Source organism: Pseudorasbora parva, chromosome 21 (assembly GCF_024679245.1).
Source record: "Pseudorasbora parva isolate DD20220531a chromosome 21, ASM2467924v1, whole genome shotgun sequence".
Taxonomy (NCBI): Eukaryota; Metazoa; Chordata; class Actinopteri; order Cypriniformes; family Gobionidae; genus Pseudorasbora; species Pseudorasbora parva.
In genome coordinates, this window is record NC_090192.1 from 8,083,559 (window position 1) to 8,089,558 (window position 6,000).

Sequence of the window (6,000 nt, forward strand, 5' to 3'; positions counted from 1 at the left end):
CCAAGCCTGGACTTGTTATGTTTCGTTTACGTTTTGTTGTGTGTGTGCGGGCAGTCGTCCATGAGGGGCTGCCCGCGTTTTATTATGTGTGTGTATGGTGGGCAGTCGTCCGTGAGGAGCTGCCTGCGGTTTACTTTCGTTTTGTTTATTTATTTTGAATTAAAGTTTGTTAAACGTTCGCCGGTTCCCGCCTCCTTCCTTCCATCAACGAACTTCTTTACACTGCTTTTAAAAATTTAACTAATTAAGCTGTGAGATAACCTCACGAGGGGCGACCAGAATTTCTGACACGCCAGAAATTCATCCGACCATCCGATCCCCGATCAGGAGAGGTTTGTCGCCTCTCGTTTCCCCCTGTACACTGCACAAACACCTCACGACAAACGACGCACGATAACCCTGAAAATCGCCATGACCCAAAAAAAGAGTCGCACGAGTCAGAATTCAGCTTGAAATCGGCTGAAAATCGCACACTGTATGCCCAGCTTTACTGGAGTTCAGCTGGAGGAAGTTAGTTCCCATCCTTGCCTTAATCTCCTCAAGACATGTGGTTAGTCGTGACAGAGCTGTGGAGGGGCTTGGGACAGTTTTAATAAAGTTGCGTGTCATCAGCATAACAATGAAAAGATGTAAGAAAAGTCCATGTCTGCTGATGACAGGACAGAGGGGAAGAATAAGGATAAGATTGGGCTGAGAACTGACCCCTGCGGAACACCACATGTAACAGGGAGCAGCCTGGACTCGCATTCTCCCAATACAACACGCTCAGTCCTGTCAGAAAGGTAGGACTAAAACCACTGCAGTGCTGCTCCAGATAGTCCAGCTGTATTGTGGAGGCGGTCCAGGAGGATGGTCCACGGTGTCGAATGCCGCTGATAGGTCGAGGAGAATGAGCAGTGATGTGATCCTGAATCAGCTGTCATTAGAAGGTCATTGGTCACCCTAAGCAGCACAGTTTTGGTGCTGTGGGCCGAGCAAAAACCTGATTAAAATATCTCAAATAAGTTGTTTTTTACACAATTCTTTGGGTCACCGTTAACAACCAGATATACACGGCCAGATATACATGCAAGTGTTGATGTGGTGTTTAAATGTAATTCGTTTTAAAGGTCCACTGAAGTGCCTTGAAACGCGCCGCATTATTCAATGTGTTGACGTAATTTCCCCTGAAACAGCTTCAGCTGTTAGCAGCTCCTCCCCTTTTTTGAAACAGTTTCCTCTAACACTGTTTACCATCGTAATCTCCTCCATATCGCTTTGCAATGCAGCATTCTGTGCAGAATTCAAATGGGTCGATATGTTTGTTATCTGCGCGGACTCGCGCATATGATCCACGCTGCGCTCTCGCGTCTCTAGTCTAAATTTAGACCAGAGGCGTTGGGGTGTGTGCGCTGCTGCGGTGTGTGAAACTAACGTGAAAACAGACTTTATTCGCCTCAAATGAAAGCATATTTACACTGAATCGTTTCCGTTTTACATATGTGCCTTTCACCATGTAGAAATTAGTAAATGTGTGTAAACAACTAACCGATTTCAGCAGCAGCTTCAGCAGTGTAAGGGGGCGGGCTTTAGATTCTAGAGCGCATTTTGATTGGACAAGATTTGACGAGAAAGTGAAGTCTGCGATGATGTCACCAAAATCTGAGATTTGTTTTAACGGAATTTTGAATGCTTATATCTCCTAAATGCAAATTTTGTCATAGTTTTGGAACATACCAGCTTATTCATAACTTTAAGGCTGACACAGTCATACTAAAAGCTAAAAAAAAAAAAAAAATGATTTCAGTGGACGTTTAAACTTGTTTTTGTTTTTTAACCTGTATTACCTGAAATTAGTTACATTTAAATAGCGCTTTTCAAGGCACTCAAAGCGCTTTACATGGAAGGAGGGAATCCTCTCAACCACCACCAATGTAGCAACCAACGGGATGATGAGACCGCAGCCATATTGTCCACCACACACAAGATTATTGGTGGAGAGGAGACAGAGTGTTGAAGACAGTCAGTATAGGGATGATTAGGAGGCCATGATGTACAGAGGCCAATGGGAATATTTGGCAGGATTGCCGGTGTTACACCCCTACTGTTTTTCCAAAGGACATCCTGGGATTTTTAATGACCACAGAGAGTCAGGACCTCTGTTTAACGTCTCATCCGAAGGACAGTGCTTTTTGACAGTATGGTCTCCATCACTTTACTGGGATGTTAGGACCCACACAGACCACAGGGTGAGCGCCCCCTGCTGGCCTCACTAACACCTCTACCAGCAGATATCTAGTTTTCAAGGAGGTCTCCCATCCAGGTACTGACCAGGCTCAACCCTGCTTAGCTTCAGCGGGAAACCAGTCTTGGGCTACAGGGTGATATGGGTCTGGTTTCTTCATGCTCCCTCCCAACAAATCTTTTACATCTTGAGCCTGATGAATTTTAAAACCGTCAACCATATGGGCATTATATTCTTCCTACATGGTTGTTTAAAGGGTTTTTTCAGCATATGGCTTTGTATCAGTTGAAACTGTGGAGTATATTCAAAGGATTGTGCTTGTTGTCTTTCATTCCCATGAGACAAAAATACATTTTCTCTCTTTTCTCAGTCTAGAAGGCACCAAATTCAAAAATAATTTCACATTTCTACTACATTAATGTTTAAATTTTAAATACAGACTTATCTTCCCAGCGCTGAAGTACCCCTTTAAGAAATGAAAAGCTACACATTCCATCAATTAGGGTTAGAAGGACTATTGGCTAACATGCTAAAACATAATAATTGCAATAATGATACAATCATTGACAGCTACTTTTTATATATAAATAAATAATTGTAACTGCTTGCAAACTTTAGTATCTTTGCTTTTATCAACTTAAAACTAACTAATGTCACTGGAAATAGTTGGAAAGCAAAAACAACATACATCAGACTATGGAAGATGTTGCTTAACCAGAGTATCTTGTGTATTACAGACGTTGAAATGCAGATATGCTGGGTAGCTAGCAATGAAAACATTAATTAAATTGTCCTTTGCAAAGAGGACACTAGCAGTGCGTACACTGAATAATAATAAATAAAAAATCCTTCATCAAATGACTTCGTGAATGAAAACATCCAATCATATGTAACCGCAATATTCCCCTTGAGTATTTGCACAGGATCCATTGTAAATGAGACAGCTCATTTACATATGATAAACTGGATCAAGTTTGCTTTTTTGCACATGTAAGCATGTTGCAGTATGTGTGAAGTATATTGTTAGTTGTCTCTCCAACAAGTCTAGAATGTATGAGCTCGGAGGGGTGGTTAGAATTTGTCTTGAGGGCAAGGGAATGAACAAATTATAGCCAGCAAGTTCAGTAATGACTATTTTTTTATGACACTGGCATATCTATGTTGAATTAATTAAATTTACAGCTGCAGGGCAAAGACAAGCACCTGCCACATCTGGCAGACAAGGTCAGCACATTCATCCAAATGCTGCATGGAGACTTAAGCAAGGAAATATAGATGCTCTGGGTAAAACTAACAAGCTCTGTATACTCAAGCCTCACTATACTTTGCTGACATCAGCAGCCAATATGACTGGCTCATAAATTCATTCAGAGCAGCACCTGCTGATCTGATCTCCATCGAGGCGCAGCGGTTCATCCACATGACTCTGGCTCAAGCCCGAGGCTACAGGTCCCATCACAGGTGAATTCTGGTTGGTGTGGATTGGGAGGTCCCACTCATACATGCACTGCCACATGCTATCTGTATTGAAGATTTATTTTTATTTTTTAAATTAGTGTCAAAGTTAAATCTGTAGTTATTTTAATGTTTTCCCCTTTATCTAAAACAATGATCCTGCTTAATCGCATCTTTTTAACGTAGAACTAAAAAAATACATTTTGCAAATTTAGATTTAAGCTTCGAAAGTGTTTCAGAGGGTATTTACACCTGGTCGTTTCACAATCAGATAGCTATTTGAGAAAGTGCATGAAGTGGCCAGGTGTAAAAAGGCCCTCAGAAAAGCTGATAAAAGTGGATGGGACCAAGCACCACAAGGCACCTTTAGCAGCAGCAGGCGGTCAGGGGGGAAAAAAGAGGTAGATTTGAAGAAAGACTGTAGAAAGAGAGATGGCTGAGAGAAAAGCTCAGAGGAATATCACTGGCAAAAGAAGGGTTGTGATCAGGCAAGAGCTTTAGGAGCCGCATTAAAGGATTAGTTCACTTGAGAAAAATGAAAATTTTACTCACCCCCATGTCATCCAAGGTGTTTTCTCCACATAATAGACTTCAATGACAACCAAAATGTTGAAGGTCCAAATCAATGTAGGACTTCAGAAGGCTCTGCACCATCCCAGACAAGGAATAGGGTCTTATCTAACGCGATGATCCTAACAAGCTTTCTTACTGTAACTCAAAAAACAAATAAAACTCTAAAACTAAACTCTACAAAATCTATAAACCTAATAAACTCAAGTCAATTACCAAATGAGATGTACTATTAAAATGAAATGACTTCTTAAGTAAATTTTGAAATGTCATCAAGTCAAATGTAATAAAAAAGTATATATATATATATATATATATATATATATATATATATATATATATATATATATATATATATATATATAATAACTGTATAGTTGCATCCCTAATATATATATATATATATATATATATATATATATATATATATATATATAATATTAGGGATGCAACAATAGTCCACGGTTCAATACATACCTCGGTTTTTAACCATGGTTTTTCGGTTCGTTGTGGGTTTTTTTGCTATTCTATTCTTTGGGCGACAGGAACAGAAAAAGGTTAAAGCTACACTGTGTGATATTTTCCCCCATCTAGCGGTGTTAAAATATGACCATCCAGTGAATAATAGTTTCTGTTCCTCTCAATTCTGATTTCGTTTTAACTCCAGCGGTCGATTTAGTCCATGATTAACATGGCAATCCCCCTCTTCACATTAGACATGGTGCCATCGAGTGTTAAACACGAAAGGCGAAGCTTGAATTTATGGGTATGTCCCTCTTTGGCTAATGTACTTTCAAGATGGATGGGCAACATGGCGACCAGCATTCGAACCCCTCACCCGTATGTATTTTCAATGGCATATTATAAACTTACGAGCATACTTTATTACTTGAAAGAAGTAAATATACATTAATGAATATATATTTTTGAAAGAACTAAGTGTTTTTAGCTAAGAATAAACTAAAAAAAGTTACACAGTGTAGCTTTAAGGAGAATTTTTTTTATTGCAATACTCTTTTTTATTTTATTTAAAAGACTTGAAAACTCTTACTTAAACTTAAAATTTTACCTAAAAAACCCTTGTACACATTCCCAGTGTATTGTATAATATAAAATATATATAGATATCAGTGGCGGCTTGTCAATAGAGGGCGCTGGGGCGCCGCCCCCATCACAATTCCAGAAATATACATGTATACAAAAATTATATAAAAATGAAATAAAAATAAAATAGTTTACTCATATGATGTATGAGTGGGTAATTAAGAGCCTCAGCATTTAATAAAAAAAAACTATTTTATATGTTTTTTAATGTTTCATGCGGTTTCATGGGCGAGGGACGCCGGACAAATGGATGTCTATCTCAGTCCATAAATCGTCGGGCAGCATGTGACCTGAAGCTGGTCTCTAATTGGTTTCTTAAAGATTCTCCTCCGGGCGCAGGTCGCTGCGTCCCTGGCGAATCAGAATTGCATACATGTTTTTTGATCCAATCTGATTGGTTCTCGTCAACTGTCATTCAATGTTACGCTCTTGGCCACTACTGCGAGAGAGCGTTGGTGACAACGTCACTCCGACCCCGCCCGCCTAAACATTCGTAGAGATGGCAGCAGTCAAACTAAATTCTGTGATTGATTTACAAAAAAATCCTTTCACAAGGCGTTCGCTGGAAGAAAAAATAAGAATTAAGGATCTCGGACCGGACCAGCCCGATTTACAAATTCAGCAGCAGTCCAGTGACAGAGGACGAA